Here is a 19,021-nt window from a genome sequence, read left to right as displayed (position 1 = left end):
AGATTCAAATCCCAATTTGGTCTTGCAGAGTTTTGTAAATAATAAGTTACCAATTCTACCTCCTGGCTGGACTGAACATTTGGAGGGATGTTGCAAGACAAACAAGACAGGACCTCACCATTTATTGAACAAATTGTCAACCCCATCACTATAGTGTACGTGTTCAGAAGGTGAGCTTGCCTAGGATTCTTGGTTGAAGTTTCCTCACATCCAGGGAGGAGACGTCTCTTGCACGGCCTTTCAAAGCAGTTAGGTTGCACAGTCCTTTCAAATAGCCTGCAACGTCATCTTGTCCCCGCACATTGATCAGTGAGTGGACCGTGAAGCCTCTTGCAGGCCTTTGCCCCCAATCACCATTCTTGTTGACATTCCAAACTGCTAAGCTCACAAATGTACTGGGAGGACAGTAGCTCGAGGACACTTATTCCCTAAGCGAGAATCCTTGACTTTCACGGTATGTGACTTTGTTATTTTCCCATCCTTGTAAGGGCTTGACATTGTTTCAGAAAATAGTGTTGAATTGGGGAATGTCCTCTGCAGTTTCTTTCTCACTGACCCATGCCATTCAATTTCTTCTTTCTCCTCGAAACCTTTTTTGGAATGAGGCAGGATTTAAAAAAATAAATAGATGAAACTGTCTTCAATATAAAAGGAGGTTGCGGTATTTGAAGATTTGTTTCTTCTAAAACACATGAAGGAAAATAAAGGCTGAAAAGAAAAACTGCTGTGTTCCCAGTAAACAAGGACCAATGAATAAATGGGGTAGATTGTGGAGATTAATATATTTGATAACTTGTGATTTGATGAAGGAACAAATCATTAGTTTTCCCTATTCGTTTTGTTTTGTTTTGTTTTGTTTTTTGTTTTTTGGACAGGCAGAGTTAGACAGTGAGAGAGAGAGAGACAGAGAGAAAGGCCTTCCTTTCCATTGGTTCACCCCCCCAAATGGCCGCTATGGCTGGTGCGCTGCACCGATCCGAAGCCAGGAACCAGCTGCTTCCTCCTGGTCTCCCATGTGGATGCAGGGCCCAAGCACTTGGGCCATCCTCTACTGCCTTCCCGGGCCACAGCAGAGAGTTGGACTGGAAGAGGAGCAACCAGGACAGAATCTGGCGCTCCAACCAGGACTAGAACCCAGGGAGCAGGCATTGTAGGCAGAGGATTAGGCAAGTAAGCCAAGGCACTGACCTCCCCACTCGTTTTTTGTTTTTGTTTTGCTAATGGGTACACCAAAGGGAGCCCAGAGCACTCAAGTCTTCTATCCCAACTCTCATTCAAAATTTCACAATATTCCTATCTGGCCCCAAGGGATGCTAGAATCTATCAAGAAGCACTAGGATCAAACCAAGAATTGTGTCAGCATGAGTAAAAGGAGGAGGAAGGAAGGAAGATGGATTAGAGCAGAAGACATCTCCCTATAGAATTTTCTAGATGATAGCCTTTTCTAACATTAAATTGGCATCTGGTTTGTAAAGAACAGCTTTACCTCTGTGTCAGGAAATGGAAATTACTGTTACTTTGTTATGGCAGCAGCGCAGGCAGAAGCTGGTGGCTTTCTTAGGGAAGTAGTTCTCAATGGTGCGGGTGTGGGGGTGGAGCTTTTATCTCTGAAGCACATTTAGTAATGTCTGGACACATTTTTGATGGTCTCAACCAGGGAAGAGGATGGCCACGGGCAGTGGGTAGAGGCCAGAGATGCTGCTAAACTCCCACCAATACACAGAACATCTTCCACTAACAAACAAGAAAGATTCACTTGGCCCAAAATGCCAATAGTTTTGAAGTTGAAAAGCCCTGAACTAGAGCAAGAGTTGTTCTCTACCCAACCCTGTGCCCTGAATGACCCAGTATTTCAAACATCAAAAAGCAAAGACCATGAATGTTGTTTTTGTTTTTCTCATTCATAAGATGTCCATCTACTGATGACCAGATAAATCAAATGTGGTATATATACATGATGGAATACTATCCAGTCATAAAAAAGAATGAAATCATTTCTTTTACAACAAAATGGATGCAATTGGAGACCCTTATGCTTAGTGAAATAAGCCAGACATCAAAAGACAAATATCATGTTTCCTTTGACTTGTAGCTAATATAAAGAGTACAAAACAGTTGTATATACGTGAAATTGACATCTTGATTATTGTTTATACTGTTATATATTATATTACAATTCTATTTATATTGTTTATATTTGATTATTGTTTATACTTGTCTATACTCCTATGGAACAGTGGTCTTTCTACTTCCTACTTGTTGAATTGTTTATTTAACAAAGGGTTAAGCCTGTAACTATAAGCAAATGACAGTATGTTAACACAAAAACTAAAAGGGAAGAAAAGAAAGAGGAAAGGGGAGGGTGGGAAATATTATTATGAGTTTAAAATTGTATATATAAAACACATGAAATCTGTTCTCTTTTGTAAATAAAAAAATTCTTTGGTTGATTGAACTAAAAGAAGTTTCAATTCAGAGAAGCTGGCCAGAAATAGACAGTTGACCATAAAACTGTTGTCTAGATTCAGAGAATACATGCTGCATTTTGGTGGACTTTCACCTGGAAGTAATCACGCAAAGGTAGTTTAATTAAGCACTATAACTGATAGATAAGCAATAGGCTCCTTCGTCCCCAAAGTTCTGAAGTAAATGGACACTCATCTGCCTGGAATGTTGAGGGAAATGTTGACCAGGGCGAGGGACAGGACAGGCAGTCCCGGCATACAGCGTTCTGCTGTCCCCTGGTATCTGCAGGTCCAGATCCTGTTTCAAGACATTATCACACACTTTACTGAAAAACAATGATGCACCATTTAAAAACTCATCTAAAGCTAACATTGCTCTTAAAATCGTACACATTATTCCTTATGATACTATCTTTATCACAATTACATAATGCTGACGTGCACCAGTCCTTTCCTCAGAACCTCACCTTACAGATCTGTTCACTGCCCTTTTCTGCCCTGCCCTGTGTCCCTGGGGGGTGACACTTATTAAGCAAATTATATGGATTCTATTTCTCTTTAGCTTCTACCTGACTCAGCCAGTGGGAGGCACTGGCAAGGAAACATCAGGATATGTATTCCTCTACCTCCCACCTGCGCTTGACCTTGCTTTCCTGGCTACGAGCATCTATGATTAAAACTCCCACTGGGTGGCACCTCTTTCATGGTTCCAGTTCTCACTAGGATCTGTCAACCCTTCTTTCCTTCCTTTGCTCTTCAGGTCTAGGAGAGGTAAAGTCTACCAGCTGTTGCTAGTCTCAGAGTTCTTCAGTGTCTTTTATTGGTTGTAATAAAACTACCCACATATCACAAAGCTATAGGAATCCTCATTCATTGCTGGTGGTAAAGCAAAATGGTGCAGCCACTTTGGAAGACAGTTGGGCAGTTAATCTAACAAAGTTATATTTAGTTTTACCATGTGATTGAGCAATTATGCTCCCTGGTTTGCATGAAAAGGAGCTGAAATCTTATAGCCACACCTAGATGTTTATAGTAGATTTATTTCTAATTCCCCCAAATTGGAAGCAACCAAGAGGTTCTTGAATTGGTAAATGGGTAAGCAAACTGTGGCCATCAATGCAATGGAATTCTATTCAGCATTAAAGACAAATGAGCTATCAAGCCATGCAAAGACATTGGGGACTTCTAAATGCCTATCATTAAGTAAAAAGAGACAGTCCAAAAAGTCTACGTACCCTATAATTCCACCTAGGTGACATAATTGAAAGGCAGAAGTACAGAGACAAGGACAAAGTCAGTGGTTGCCAGAGATAGGGAGAGGGTGGGAGGGATGATTACATGGATCCCAAAAGAGTTTTCTGGCAGTGAACTCGTATGATTCCATAAGGGTGGATACAAGTCATTCTGTATCTGTTGAAATCCACAGAAGGTGCAACACAGAGTGCATTCTACTGTAAACTGTGGACCTTAGTTAATAATAATGTGGTGATATTGGATCATCAGTGATAACAAATGTACTGTGTCAATGCAAGATGTTAATTATAGACAAAGTTGCAAATTAAGGAGGTATAGAAGATACGGGAACGCCCTACTTTCAGCTAAGTTTTTATAGACCTAAAACCACTCTAAAATGAATTTCATTAATTAAATATAGACATACACACGCAAAAAAAAAAAACTACTCACTTTTCTGTGCATGACACCATCATTAATTTCTCTCTGATTAAACCCTTTGTTGAAAAATTGTGTTTCCTGTGCAATCTCTGACTTTTGTTTGTGGAATTAAAAAAAAAAAGCATAATGAAATACTAAACAAGTAAACAGACAAGATGATGACATTATCAAATCCTGTGCTCGTAGAATGTACGTCAGACACCAAAATATCAGTGACTCTTCATCTTACTGATTCTGACAAATTAAGAGATATATCTCTTTGATTCCTTGACTAAAAATAAAGAGTGGTCAAACATACTGGTTTGCTTGGGACAACCCTGATTTAGGCCCACTTTTTTGCATGTAATTAGTAACAGGACCCAATTTTCTTCTCCAAAGTGTCCTGGTTTGGACAAGAACTTGTACTATTGTTGCGCCTCTAAGGCTTTTCTTGGGAAACGAGATGCAAAGTTCTACAGGCAGGATCTAGTCCTACTTAGCCCAGTCTGTCTGGGTAATGTCTGGAACAGAGAGACTAGAGACAGAACAGAGGTGTGCCTGCCAGGACCAAGTGTTCCCAAAACAAACGTTTTCATCAGATGAAACTATAACCTAGATCTTAAAATGATTGAATGCAATTTCTGCGGTGAAACATCAGCTTTCATAGTAGAAGGAATTGTCAAAGTTGAACCTCAGGCCATCTGAGCTCCTCCGCAGTTTCAATAGTGGAGTGGATTGCTGCAGGGGTTGCTTTTAGAGATCACCTCCACGCTCCTCACACTGTGGACAAGGTACCGAGTCAGAGGCTTTGCTTCTATTCTTAGACTGCTACATGGAGGCTCCAGAAGCCAATAGTCACCTGCCAGGAAGGGAGTCGTCCAGTACCCTTCCTTATTATCCATGCATTCAACAGTTAACCTACTCTAGCTCAGCACTGTATGGGAAATTTAATGGAGAATAAAGCAAGTAAGAAAATTTCATTTTAGTGGGGAGAGAAAACCAATAAATGATTATCAAGTCAGGGAAATCATTCATGGAATGATAAATGCTATCCCAGACAGGAGAGCGAAAAAAAGGGCTTCTCTCTGGAGATAAGAGTTCAGTTACTTCTGAAGAAAACAGGGAGTCAGTCTTGTGATATAGTGATGATCCAGCCCACTTTTCTTCCCTGTGGAATTGGTGAAGCTCCTGAGCAAACAGTGTGCCAAGAGGAGATGTGATAACTGTTTAAATGACTTTTCTTGATAAGCAAAAGGAAAACCAGCCTGCTCAGGAATATTTGTGGGCGCTTCAAGCACTTGACAAGAATTGTTCTCCTATTCAAGGTCATTTGTTACTGACTGATAATTTCTCCCATCAAAGTGCATTCCTAAAACTAAGTTAAATCGTTTTGACCCGTCTCCTGCGTCCAAGCCTATTCTCAGTCACCATGGCTGCATAGCAAATTACCTGAAACCTCAGTGGCTGAAAACAATGGCAACACTGACTCTGTTCCCGACTGTCATTAAGGCAAGCCTTCATGGAAATAGTTCATCTCCACTCCACTACTTCCCTTCATGAGGGAAGCTCAAGGGAGAAACCCTGGACTTTAAGCCTTTTCTGTTCCTGTCGGGCAGCTGGTACTGCTCTTAGCTGGCACCTTACCTAATGCTGTTGGTTGGAAAACCTACATGGAGTCTTTCCATGTAGACTGATCTTCCTCACAGCGTGGGGGTGGAGAGAGAAGGGGGAAGGAGAGAGAGAGAGAGAAAGAGAGAAAGAGAGAAAGAGAGAGAGGGGGAGAGGGAGAGGGGGAGGGAGGGAGAGAGGGGGAGAGGTAGAGAGAGAGAGAGAGAGAGAGAACACAAAATCAAATAGAATGCTGTGTTACGTTTTGTGGCCTGCTATCAGAAGACTCGTAATAGGAGTTCAGCCAATGTCAGTTGTTCACACCAGTAACAGAGGCTGTCAGGGTCAAGGGCAGGGAACGTCAAGTCCAATCTCCCTGAAAGGCACAGCGTGAGGAGAGCACATGGAATGGAATATGCTAGTGCAGCCATCTTTGGAAAATATAGTATTCCATAAAGCTCTATCCTTAGAACTTCTGAGAAGAAGCTTGTATTCTTCCGCTTTCCATAATAACAGAGACCCAGAAGAGCATATCACACAACTGCAGGGGATGGAGTACTGAAGAAGCATATGGACACTCAAAATCCTCACTGGTGGGTAGGCAGAAAAGGCAAGCCCAGATACTCAGTTATTAATAATCTTTGATCTGTATGTTTGGATTAAAATTTGTCATTATAAATATGTTTAATTTTCTTTTCTTTTTTTAAATGGACAAAGGACCAGTCCTGCTGATTGCCTGAGGACAAAATTCAGCCTCAACTAAAAAACTATAATTCTTTTTTCTAAAGATTTATTCATTATTTGAAAGAGTTACAGAGAGAAAGAGAGAGGCAGAGAGAGAGAGATAGAGAGATCTTTTATCTGCTGGTATACTTCCCAGATGGCTGCCAACAGCTGGGGCTGGGCCAGGCTGAAGCCAGGAGCCAGGTGCTTCATCTGGACTTGCACATGGTAGCAGGGGCCCAAGTACCTGGGCCATCCTCCATTGGTTTCCTCAGGCCATTAACAGAGAGCTGAAATGGAAGTGGAGCAGCTGGGACATGAACAAGTGCCCAAATTGGATGTTGGTGTTTCAGGCTGAGGCTTTACCCCTTACACCACAATGGTAGCTCCTACAGGTACAATTACAAGCACTGATTTGAATAAAGCAAAGTAGCTGTTTATATATCCGACCTTCTTAGCAACCTTAGTACATACTTGTATGTTCTCTGAGAGGGAGACATAGTTTGAAATTTTTGCCATCTTGTTTGTCCATGGAACCCTTTTTGCATGCAATCATTCAACAGTTCAGGGAACTATTTAGGAAATTCCACCTTTCCAATGTGTCCTAAGGCAGATTATAGTAGACCCATAGAGAGAGACATTTCATGGGTTTATGAGGGGATGGAAAAATTCTGTTATAGGCTGAAGTTGTGAAAAGAATGTAATGTCTGTGTTTCAACTCTGGTTGGCAAAATGTGGTACCCTATGGTACCTGAATGAAATAGCTGAGTTCAATGTGTTCAATAACCTCATTGGTATGAGGGCTTCAAGGGCTTGCCATTGATGTAATTTTCAGGGGAAAGGATGGTTCATCTACAAATGAATCAAAGTGTGATGGGCAGTACGAAGCTAAGCCAATGGGTAAGGAATGATACACACTACTTGAGCTCCACCTCATCCTGCCTCACGTGGTCACATTCAGTACCTGCGAGTGATGAAATGACTTGGAGGCAAAAGAGAATATCCTCCAGGACCACAGAAATGTGCATAAGGTCTGTAGGTTAGAAATCTAGACCAAGCTCAGGATGCCAAGATTCCACTTAGAGAAATGGGAAACACATCTGTAGGAATTAATGAGAAACACAGATATTCCACGGGAGTTCAGAACCTGGAAATTAGTGAGGCCAGGAAAAGATCTAGAGGGATATGGCACAGGGCAAATTTCATGGGAGTTTGCAACATGATATTTGGGTGGAAAAGAGCTTGGTTTTACTTTCAGTAGCAAAAGGAAAAATCTCCATTTCATCACTACAAAAGGAACATTTTTGTTCCTTGGGATCCTGGTGAGGCTTCATCTGGAATACCATCTCCATATTTGGCACCTTGTCACAGTAGGGAGTAGGTGAATGGCTACAATTTCAGGATTCAGAGGAATGCCTTTGGGCCCGGGTACACAAATTAAATAAATCAAATCCTTTTGGCCTTCTGGGTATCTTAACTCCTACCAATCACGTTAGGACACATTCAGGAAGACTATGAAAATCCTGGAAGATTCCAAGGGAAATGTTCCTGCCCGCAAGTATATGAAGATTAAAACAGCCAAGGAAGGAAGGAGATTATTGCTCTGGGAGAGTGTAGAATTTCAACCAGAGTCTAGAGAAGACACTCCATGCTCAAGACACTTTAAATCTTCTACTAGGCCTCTTACAGGCTGCTTGGACACATCCTGTGTCTGATTTCATTGCAGAGTAGCTTTGGTATGAGAGCGTTTGATGATTTTTCAAAAACCATGGATCCTCTCTGATACTGTCAAGGAACCTTAAAGAAGATGGAATGCCCTGCATTATTTAATAGTTGAATGATTGTTAAGTGATATTCTTTAAAGCCGTTTACATTTAAGTAAATGTATTATCTCAGAGCTGGGACAATCTTCATTGTAATCAATATCATAATCACAGCTGCATGATTTTTAGCATTAATTAGAACCTATTCAGACATTGAAAAAGTAAGATTGGTTTTGACCTCTGGGTCAGCTCCAAATGACTTATTTTCAACATCCTAGTCCACATTGCTCTGTCTCTTATCTCTTTCCTATTTCCTATTGCTTGTTTGCTTGCTTTTCCTCCTCCTCCCCTTCTTCCATCTCTCCTCCCATTGCTCCCCTCTCTCCTCCTCATCCTCCTTCTCCTCCTCCTGCCTAGAAGTATGTCTTAGTTCAGACTACTATAAAAAATAACGTAGACTGGCATTGTAAGCAGTAGACATTTATTTCTCATCATTCTGGAGCTGGACGTCTTAGATGAAGGTTCTGGTAAGGTCAGGTTCTATTGAGGATCCTGTCTAGGTTATGGATTATTTTCTTCTCATTGCATCTTCACACGAGGGAAAAAGAGTGAGGGGGTCTCTCTTGGATACTAGTTAAAAGGGCACTAATCCCAGAAACGAGGACTCTACCCTCCTGATTTAACTTCCTCCCAAATGCCCCTCCTCCTGGTATCATCCCATTGGGAGTTTGGATTTCAGCATATGAATCTGCAGGGCGCATAAACATTCAGTCCATTTCAACTTGTACTTCTCTCTTCACTTCCTTTTCCTTTGGAAGACTATATTTCACCTTTTACTCAGCCTTTTTGGCTCTGTTTCCCCTTTTCTCATCCTTTTAATTGTAAACTATCCTTTATTTGCAAGAAATTTCTTCTTCAAAAGAACTTTAGAGTAATTGTCCATTCCCAAAGGATCTTGGGTGCAAGCTGAAATTGCCTTCTAAGTACAAGTATCTTCTTCATGAATTATTTGGTGTTCAACTCAAATCTGGAAGAAGGAAATTAGTGTCTATTAATTCATTTATGAAAAAATGACCAAGGAAAAGGGTTGTCTCCTTTTCTCAAAAAGCCCACCCAATGGCAGATTTCGGTAAACCCAAGTGAGATTATGACAGGTCTATGGCTAGGTACAGATCATAGCTAGGGGACATAGGAAAGCTTTTTGCCACTGGGATGTTAGGGGGTGATATTTGAAGGAAGACTTTTAGTCTAGGGAGAATTTGAGTGTCCACAGGGTAGAAGAAGAGAATATGGCAGTTTAGAAAGAGGACACATTATAATATGGAACCTGTTTTGAGATTAATGGGCAGCAATGGGAGGAATGATGAATGATGTTGGTAAGGCCAGTGGTATAAAACTTACAGAAAAATAAGAGGTAACATATATAGAAATAACAGCACACAGTTGGGACTCAGAGAGAACTGAGTTTGAATCCAGGCTTCTCCACTCACTGGATGGGTTACTTGGTTAAGCTCATTTCTGAACTTTAAAATGTGATTAATATGGCCCACATTGGTGAAAACTGTTAATATTTATAAGTTGTAAAAGTTAAATAAGGGGATGACTAGAAACCCTTGGCATAGTGTCTGCTATTTGGTAAAATTTCTAATGCACCATGGCTATCATCAATATTATTTCCTAAAAACTTGCATACTCTTTACTGGGAAAGAAGAGTGTCCAAGTGCTTTAGTGTATAGATGTTGTCTGTGGAAGGAAAAGGAATGGTACTTGCATATATAGACACATATGTACAATAAATTGCATTGTTGATCACAGTTCTCTACCCTTCTGTGTCCATGGTCTTCACAGTGTGTAAGTGGTCTCCTTCCATGTGAGAAACCTGAAATTCCCCACCCTTAAGATCTGACATAGCCAATGAAATTGATAGCAATTGTGACATAAGTGAGGTCTTTAAAAGTGCTTGCATGACTGGATTTCTCACTCTTTCCACCTCTACCATTTTCAGGAGAAAAATATGCCTAGGCCAGCCCACAAGTCCTAGGAGGAGGATTAGAGTCACTTGGAGCAGGGACAGTCCCATAACTGACTGGATATCAGAAGAACTGCCCAACCACATGTAGTATAGATCAGCCAACTTTAATTATAATATTCAATTTCTTGCTACAGGTAATTGCTGTATGGCATCACTAATGTAAAGAAAAAATTAAATGTTTTTCCAAGATGGTAATCTATATGTTCATAGGAGCCTACCTACTAGTCAGTAAATATTTATAATTCAATACTCTATGAGGAGATATTTATTTCGCTTAAGAAGTTGAGGTATTATGTATACACCCTTAAACTGGGTCTAGGATATTGTGCTGTGGTATTCAGTGAATATATCATATGGGTCAATTTGTGCAACAGCAAATTTTCATTATGATATGCTTTCTGTTTAATTTTTTTCTAAATTTCAGTAGAACAGAAACAGCATCATTCATTTCAATGTGATATCCTCTTGTCTGCCATTCGTACAAGGGGTTCCAGGTATTATTGCAAATGTGCCTCCCTAGGTACCAGGAGGGCTGTCAGCTTTTCTGTTCAGAGTTCACTTGAAAATACTTCTATACTGGCAAAGTCCTTTGAGTCAATCGTGTAGATAGGAAAAGGAAAATGTAGAAAATAGTTTGAAAGCACCTGAGAGGAAGCTGTAAGAGGTTAGAGAAGGGGTCTGTAACCTCTGGGCAGTGTTGCAGCAGAAGGTTAAGCCTTAGAGTTGGCCAATAAATGAGTTTGCACGCACGAAGCACTTAGAATAGTGCCTGACACACAGTTAAGTGCTCAAAAGATATTGAAACATGTTCCTTCAAAACTTAGGAACAAAGCTAAACAAAAATTAAATCCTCTAGAAGTTGGCTTTGAAAATAAGTCAATTATTTTCACCTTGTATTTTGACATTTGAAATAAACCTTTATTATATTCACATGCCTTTAAGTGCACACAGCATTCCAGATTAAAGACAGTTGCATAGCCACCATCCGTGCCCGTAGATGAAGAGAGTACACCACAATATTTTCTTTTCATTTTGTTCCTCTTCTGTGTTCAGCAGCTTTTGATGATAGCTGTCCATGGAACACTGTATCATGGTCGTGCAAGACTAGTAGTTGCAAAGATGCTCCCTGCTCTCAGAGCTCAGATTCTCCTTAAAGTGATGAGATGCATGTGAGGGAAGTGTGCCAACAAGATGGGCAAGGATGTCCTAAGCAAGAAAGCAAGAAGTCAACCAGTTCTGAAGAGAGAAGACCTGTAAGGAATGGGGAATAGTATTTCATTTTGAAAAGTTCTTCTCATATGCAGCTAAAAACTGAAGCAGGAGGCATGGAGGAAAGAAACTAGGTTGGGGGTCACTTGCTTACTTTCTAATTCAGAAGGTTGGAGACCAGAGCATCATTCTCAACCATCTACAGGAACTCTAGGTTTACCTTAAGTAGTTGATCTGATCTCAGTCAGAAGCACCTGGAATTTATTGAAGACTACTTTACGTTTTTTCTAGTTGGAAATCTACAGCCATGTTTGTAGGAAAATTCAGTCCCTACGTAGATCACATTCTATTATTCTTATTATCTTGTTATATCTATCAGTGATCTTACATCTTTTTTTTTAGGGTTTCCTAAAATTCCTTTTTCTTTCTTTCCTTTTTTTTTAAGATTATTTTATTTGAAAGGCTGAGTTACAGAGTGAGAGAGAGAGAGAGAGAGAGAGAGAGAGAGAGAGAGAGAGAGAGATGTCTTCCATCTACAGGGGTGGGGGAGAGAAAGGTCTTCCATCTAGTGGTTCGCTCCCTGGGTGGCTGCAACAGCCAGAGCTGCACCAATTTGAAACTAGAAGCCTGGAACTTTCTCCAGGTCTCCCACGTGGCTCCAGGGGTCCAAGGACCTATGCCATCTTCCACTGCTTTCCCAGGCCATTAGCAGAGAGCTGGATTGGAAATGGAGCATCTGGGACATGAACTGGTACCTACATGTTGGTGCTGCAGGCAGAGGCTTAATATATTACACCATAGCAGCAGCCCCTGGATTTAAACTTTTTTGCAGCAAAACAAATTGACAATTAATTCCATTTTCTATAAACATTTTCAAGTACTCTTATAGATTCTATATGAAGCATCTTTCTAATATTTCAATAATTTAATATTAATTACATTTAGCCTGATGATCTATTAGTTCTGAATATAGGAATAAAAAAGCTAAACAGATATTGTAATAAAAATACAGACTTGGTGGCCGGTGCCACGGCTCAATAGGCTAATCCTCCACCTGTGGCACCGGCACCCCAGGTTCTAGTCCGGGTCGGGGTGCCGGATTCTGTCCTGGTTGCTCCTCTTCCAGTCCAGCTCTCTGCTGTGGCCCGGGAGTGCAGTGGAGGATGGCCCAAGTGCTTGGGCCCTGCACCCACATGGGAGACCAGGAGAAGCACCTGGCTCCTGGCTTCGGATCAGCGCGGTGCGCAGGCCGCAGCACGCCAGCCGCAGCAGCCATTGAGGGGGTGAACCAACGGAAAAGGAAGACCTTTATATCTGTCTCTCTCTCTCTCTCTCTCACTGTTCACTCTGCCTGTCAAAAAAAAAAAAAATACAGACTTGATGGGGCTGGCACTGTGGCATAGCAGATAAACCGCTGCCTGCAGTGCTGGCATCCCATATGGGCACTGATTCGAGTCCCAGCTGCTACACTTCCAATCCAGCTCTCTGCTAGGACCTGAAGAAAACAGTAGAAGATGGCCCAAGTCTTTTGGCCCCACACCCACGTGGGGGACCTGGAAAAAGCTCTTGGCTCCTGGCTTCGGATCGGCACAGCTTCAGCCCTTGTGGCTAACTGGGGAGTGACCAGCGGTTGGAAGGCCTTTCTCTCTCTCTCTCTCTCTCTCTCTCTCTGCCTCTGCCTCTCTGTAACTCTGCCTTTCAAATAAATAAATTAATTAATTAAAAAAAAAACAGAGGAAGGCACAGATTTAAAAAATAGAAGGCAGAGAATGTAGAGGTATTGCTTTGACATTCAACTCCACCTTGATGTTAGTCATAAATGATTTAGATAATTATGTTCTTAGTACAAAATCAAATTTGCAATTGCTACCAGCATGACTGAAATTTCTCAATCAACAAAGGAAGATTGCTTTTGAGTAATGAGTATGGAATTTATTCCTCTAGGAATTGACCAACTTTAATCATTAAGATAAGAATGTCAAATGCGGCCGGCGCCACGGCTCACTTGGCTAATCCTCCGCCTGCGGCGCCGGCACCCCAGGTTCTGGTCCCGTTGGGGAGCTGGATTCTGTCCCAGTTGTCCCTCTTCCAGTCCAGCTCTCTGCTGTGACCCGGGAGTGCAGTGGAGGATGGCCCAAGTGCTTGGGCTCTGCACCCACATGAGAGTCCAGGAGGAAGCACCTGGCTCCTGGCTTTGGATCGGCACAGTGCACAGGCCGTAGCGGCCATTTGGGGGGTGAACCAACAGAAAAGGAAGACCTTCTTCTCTGTCTCTCTCTCACTGTCTAACTCTGCCTGTCAAAAAATAAAAATAAAAAAGAATGTCAAATTCTATTATGTTGATAAATATTTCATAGCTCTAAATGCATCATTTCCTTGGAACAAAAAGGTAATAAAATGCTTGAGACCAGAAACAAACAAAAACAAAAAACAAAAAAAAAAAAAAAAAAAGAGAGAAAGAAAAAAAAAAAAGGAAAACAACACCAACAACTACAAAATGAGACAAAACCTCTGTGATTAATGTGGCTAGAAGCCCTCATCTGAGATATTAGTAGACCAGGGGAAAAGCGATCATCTTTCTAATTAAAACTTCACAATCAAAATACACTTCCTCGGCTGGATCAGCACTCATTTTGAAAGGGGATGTGCTTCAGAAAGTTTAAAGGGACGTTTCCATAGCTTGGGAGCTTAGGAATATACAAAAGCTTATACTTTGTGTGTCTGTGTGGGTGCAAACTGTTGAAGTCTTTACTTAGTACATACTAAGTTGATCGTCTGTACATAAAGATAATTGAAAATGAATCTTGATGAAGAATGGGGTGGGAGATGGGATGGTTGTGGGTGGGAGGCAGGTTATGGGGGGAAAGCTGCTATAATCCAAAAATTGTACTTTGGAAATTTATATTTATTAAATAAAAGTTGAAAAAAAAAGAACTGCATTAAAAGAAAAAAAAAAGAAAGCTACTATTAAGCCACATCAATGAGGAGATGAGCAGTGAAGATACCCTGTAATTCTCATTATCTTTTACTTCAGAATTTCTTGCTTGCTTTTTCTTTTTTAGTATTTCTTGTATTTTATTTAGTGTAATACTTCACTTCATTTGTAAGTTCAGGGAATAAGGAAGTGTGTTTCCAGAACTATACTGAGACAGGAAGGGCGGACAGTTGGATGCTGCCAGGTGGCATGTTCATGGGTGAGGAACAAATAAGCCCGTTTTTAAATGTTCTCAGGAGGACATCTGTGGATTTGAAGATCCAGATTCTGGCTGATCCTCGTTTTATCTCAAGTGACACCACCTACTCTGGTTTGACCAGGACTCAGCTCCCAAACTCACCGCAGACAACTCAAACCCTGAAGTCTTATGTTAACAGTTAATGGTTGATGGATGAAGGGTGGAGATTTGATCTAATTGTGGTGTCTGGGAGGCGGGCCTAGTGGGAGGTCTTTAGGTCACTGAGGGCCATGTCCTAGGAAGGTGGTTGTCACAAAGAGGGCTGATTCGATAACCAGAGTGTGCTCCCTGTGTCTGTTTCCTGGCTCACCAGGTGATCATTCTTCCATTATCCTCTACCCAACCAGACGCCTGAACCAGTGGGACCGCCCCATCATGAGCTGTGAACCTCCAGATGGTGAGCAAAAACAAACCTTTTTCCCTCCCAAATTACTCCCCTTGGGTATTTTAGCTGTAGTCATGTGAAGATGACTGATATACCTCCACTTCTAAGAGATGTTCACATTAGGAATTATTTACCCCTGTTGGCCAAAGACTTGTAATCAGATATTCAAGAAAATACAGTTAATCTGCTTTTTTTTTTCTGTAATTATTCCCATCTACTGGCATTCCCTCTGAAATTCACATTCCTGGCCAGCTGGGGATTTTGCTAACATTAATCATTTGAACCGGTTGTGGTGCAAATGGTAGAGGCAGCCAGAATTAAATACCTCTCTTTTCCAAGCAATGCCTTGTTCCCGAGTTGTGAGTCTCAAACTGGTTTGGGGGCCTGTAATATGCAGAGTTGATGTGAATGTCTCTTTTCTACCAAGAAATCAGGGAGGATGAGGGGGGGGGAGTCATGTGTTCTCACACTCTTCTAGCAGGATAAAAAGGCAGTACTGGGCACCCTGGACCACACAGAGCTCCAGGGAAAGGAAGTCTCCATACCTGAAAAAGTCTTCATTTCCTGGAGTCTGAAGGCAGAATTTTGTCCAAAATCCCCTTGCTGGCCAAACAACAAAAGGGAATCAAAGACACTAGCAGCGCCTGACTCCTTTTGCTTTGCCCCTTTGTTTACTTTTGGTCAGTGTTTTACATCATTTTATTTTGGATTGATTAAAACAATAGATGCACTCAGCTCCCACCTTGGAGGCAGACAGGAAGTAGCAGTAGGCATTTTTATTGAGATCATCTTCATTCAGGGATTGGCAAACTGAGGAGGCTCTTAGAATGGTCTGGTAACTTTCAAAATGAGCATCTCTCACTTGTGGCTAAGTGAATCGGAAGCTATGTAGATGCTGCTTATGTCTGCACACTTTTATGTGAAACAGATATCGGACTTCACTTTCAAAGATTCTTCAAACTGCTGGGCGGTCATCTTTCTCCTCTTGCCTGCTCCAGGCCCATTTGCGCACCGGGTGCTTTCTGACAGGCCTTTTCTCTGCTTACCCTTCCCACTCATCCCACTCAATGGGAGTAAAATTAGCAGCTGACATTGACCTCCAAGATCGGTTGATCTGGCATTGCTTAAATCTCCAAACTCTTATCATCCACAGTGCCTCCAGTTCAAATTCTCTTCAAGGCCTTGAGCTTACAGGCCCTTTTTGTTGTTACTTTCCTGATATTTCAGAACTGCAGCTCCAATGACACTTCTTTGGAGACACTTTCTCATCGCTGTCCCTCCTCTATAAACTGCCCACAGCATCACATCACCTTCTTCTGCCTCTTCTCCAGCATCCGTCACTTACCTATCATTTTCTTCTTTATTGTGTGTCCCTCTTGACAAGCAGAATATAAACCCCCAGGAGACAGAAACATCTGCTATAGATGCCATATCCCAGTACTTGAAATACTTCCTGGCACAAAGTAATATTCAATGAAGATGTGTTGAATGAAGTGTGGATGAATTATCACCATTATATTAGTAGCACCCTACAGTCAGAATGAGTGACCTCAAAGAGCATCTTCTTATCTCTATTTTTAATAAATTCTTTGCTCCTTGTATGCCATTTTATCCCCTCATCTCTGCTATACCTACACATATGTGCCTTTTGTTCAGATTGCCCCTGCAATCTCCATTTAAGTGTCATATCCAGTTGTCTCAGACAGGACTGAGTGCTTCCTTTACACTTCTGTGGGTAGAAGCCAAGTGCACTATTCACTCTCCGCTCACATTCTAGAAGCAGAGACAGTTGTATTTCTTTAGCATCTACAGTGTCCCACACAGATTCTACCCCCTTGAAAGAATGCCTATTTACTTAATGCTGAAATATGAAATTAGAATGTTTTCAAACAAGTCATTTTTTATTACCTTTCTGTGTTGTACACAGAATGCCCATGATACTGATTTCTTGAATACATGAATGCAGACTGAGAACTATAGAGTTTTCAGACATACAAATTTTATTATCTTTCCATGTTTGTGCATGAAATACTCATGATGGGTACTGGCATTGTGGTACAGTGACTTAAGCTGCCACCCGCAACTCAACATCCCATATGAACGCCAGTTCAAGTCCTGGCTGCTCCACTTCAGATCCAGCTCCCTGCTATTGCACCTGGGAAAGCAGTGAAATATGGCCCAAGTACTTGGATGCCTGCTATCCATGTGGGATACCTGGATGGAGTTCTTGGTTCTAGCCCTGGTCATTGTGGACATTTGGGGAATGAACCAGTGGATGGAGTCTCTCTCTCTCTCTCTCTGCGTGTGTATCTGTCTCCTCCTCTGCCCCCCATTTAACTCTGCCTTTCAAATAAATAAATAAACCTTTAAAAATTAATAATAAGAAAAGTGTCCATGTCGTTCCATGGGCTAGGCATAAGTCCTCAGCCTGGTGCTTTTTTATCTCCATGTTTCATCTAGTAATTTACCACTTAGGGCTTTCATATTTTGCCAGGCTGCGGCTGAACCCTTTGCTTGAATGATTCTCCTCACAATTGCTCCAGGATGAAGGGGGTATTGTGCCAATCACCATGGAGTTCACACAATTAAAGTTTATCTGCTTGACCTCATCAGTAGGTGCTAGTAGCAGGATTTGAAGTCAAAGTCAGTTGTGACTGGTAGAGCCTTCACTGATAAACACAGAGCTAAACTACAACTTTATAGCAAGTTTGACACAACTGTGACCTATAACTTCTGCCCTTGTAGACTTGTGTGGTTATAAATATCACACCTTAAAAACTGGAGTAGGTTCTTCTTCTAAAACAGTTCTCTGACCTCACGAAGGCCTAAAGATAAAGTCTTCACATCCCTGTTGTACAGTCAAGACCTACTGCCTATGGCCTTGGTCTCATTCTTCAGTATACCCCTTCCAAACCCACCCTGTTCCTCAGCATGAGCACAACATGCCAGCTATTCACAGCTTTTTCCTATTTCTAAACAAATCTTGATTTTTTTTTTTATCTTTTTGCTTACTTCTCCTTTCTGGATCCATCCATCTCTCAAGCTCATGCATATATCCTTTACACCTCTTTGACAGAGTTGGCCAAATCCTTCTTGACACATCCACTGCATTTCTCATTTACCTTCATTATCTCTTGCCATCACGAATTGTATGTGATATTTTATTTCTCTGTCTCTATTGTTGACAAATTTCTAAGATCAGGATCTGGTTGTGTCTAGGACATGCTTTGGAACATGATATAGTCTCAAAAACGAACAGACCAAGAACTTGCTATAAATAAAAGAGCACACACACCAGAATGGTTGAAAAATAAAAATGTAAACCACTATGTGTACAAGTTCTTTGTAAGACCATTGGGCTTTATCTACTGAAGCTGAAAATGCCATAGGGCCCAACAATTCTACTCCTGAGCTTACTCACTAAAGAAATGAATGTTTATGGTCATCAAGAACTTGTTCAAGAAAATTTATAGCAGCATTACTGAAAATAGTCAAATACTAGAAATCACTCAAATACCCACAAACTGCAGAATGTATAAAGAAATGTGTGGGGCCAGTGTTGTGTTGCAGTGGGTTTAGCCACTGCTTGTGATGCAGACATCCCACAAAGGTGTGCCAGCTCAAGACCTTGCTAACCCACTTCTGATCTAGTTCCCAGCTAATGAACCTGGAAAAGCAGCAGACGATGGCTCACCTACTTGGGCCCCTGCCACCCACAAGGATGACCTGATAGAGTTTCTAGTTCCTGTCTTCGGCCTGGACCAGCCCTGGCCATTGTAGCCATTTGGGGAGTTAACCAGGAAGTGGAAGACCTGTCTCTCTCTCTCTCTCTCTCTCTCTCTCTCTCTCTCTCTCTCTCTCTGTCACTCTGCCTTTCAAATAGATAAAACAATTCTTTAAAAATTGTGGTGATACATGTATATATATATATATATACACACATATATGTA

The 19,021-nt window shown here is 41.4% G+C and overlaps 1 long non-coding RNA gene across 1 annotated transcript in view; it reads left to right on the top strand.

The window, feature by feature from the left end:
* Nucleotides 1-402: 402 nt before the first annotated feature.
* Nucleotides 403-19,021, top strand: part of LOC133767844 (uncharacterized) — a 66,434-nt gene continuing 47,815 nt past the window's right edge. The window contains exons 1-2 of the long non-coding RNA XR_009866913.1: nt 403-454; nt 15,034-15,083. This is a non-coding gene — a long non-coding RNA (uncharacterized LOC133767844). The remainder of the gene's footprint in view (nt 455-15,033; nt 15,084-19,021) is intronic.

The sequence above is a fragment of the Lepus europaeus genome, chromosome 10 (assembly GCF_033115175.1).
Source record: "Lepus europaeus isolate LE1 chromosome 10, mLepTim1.pri, whole genome shotgun sequence".
Classification (NCBI taxonomy): domain Eukaryota; kingdom Metazoa; phylum Chordata; class Mammalia; order Lagomorpha; family Leporidae; genus Lepus; species Lepus europaeus.
The sequence above is the reverse complement of the archived record's forward strand: the minus strand, read 5'-3'. Positions and strand labels throughout refer to the sequence as shown.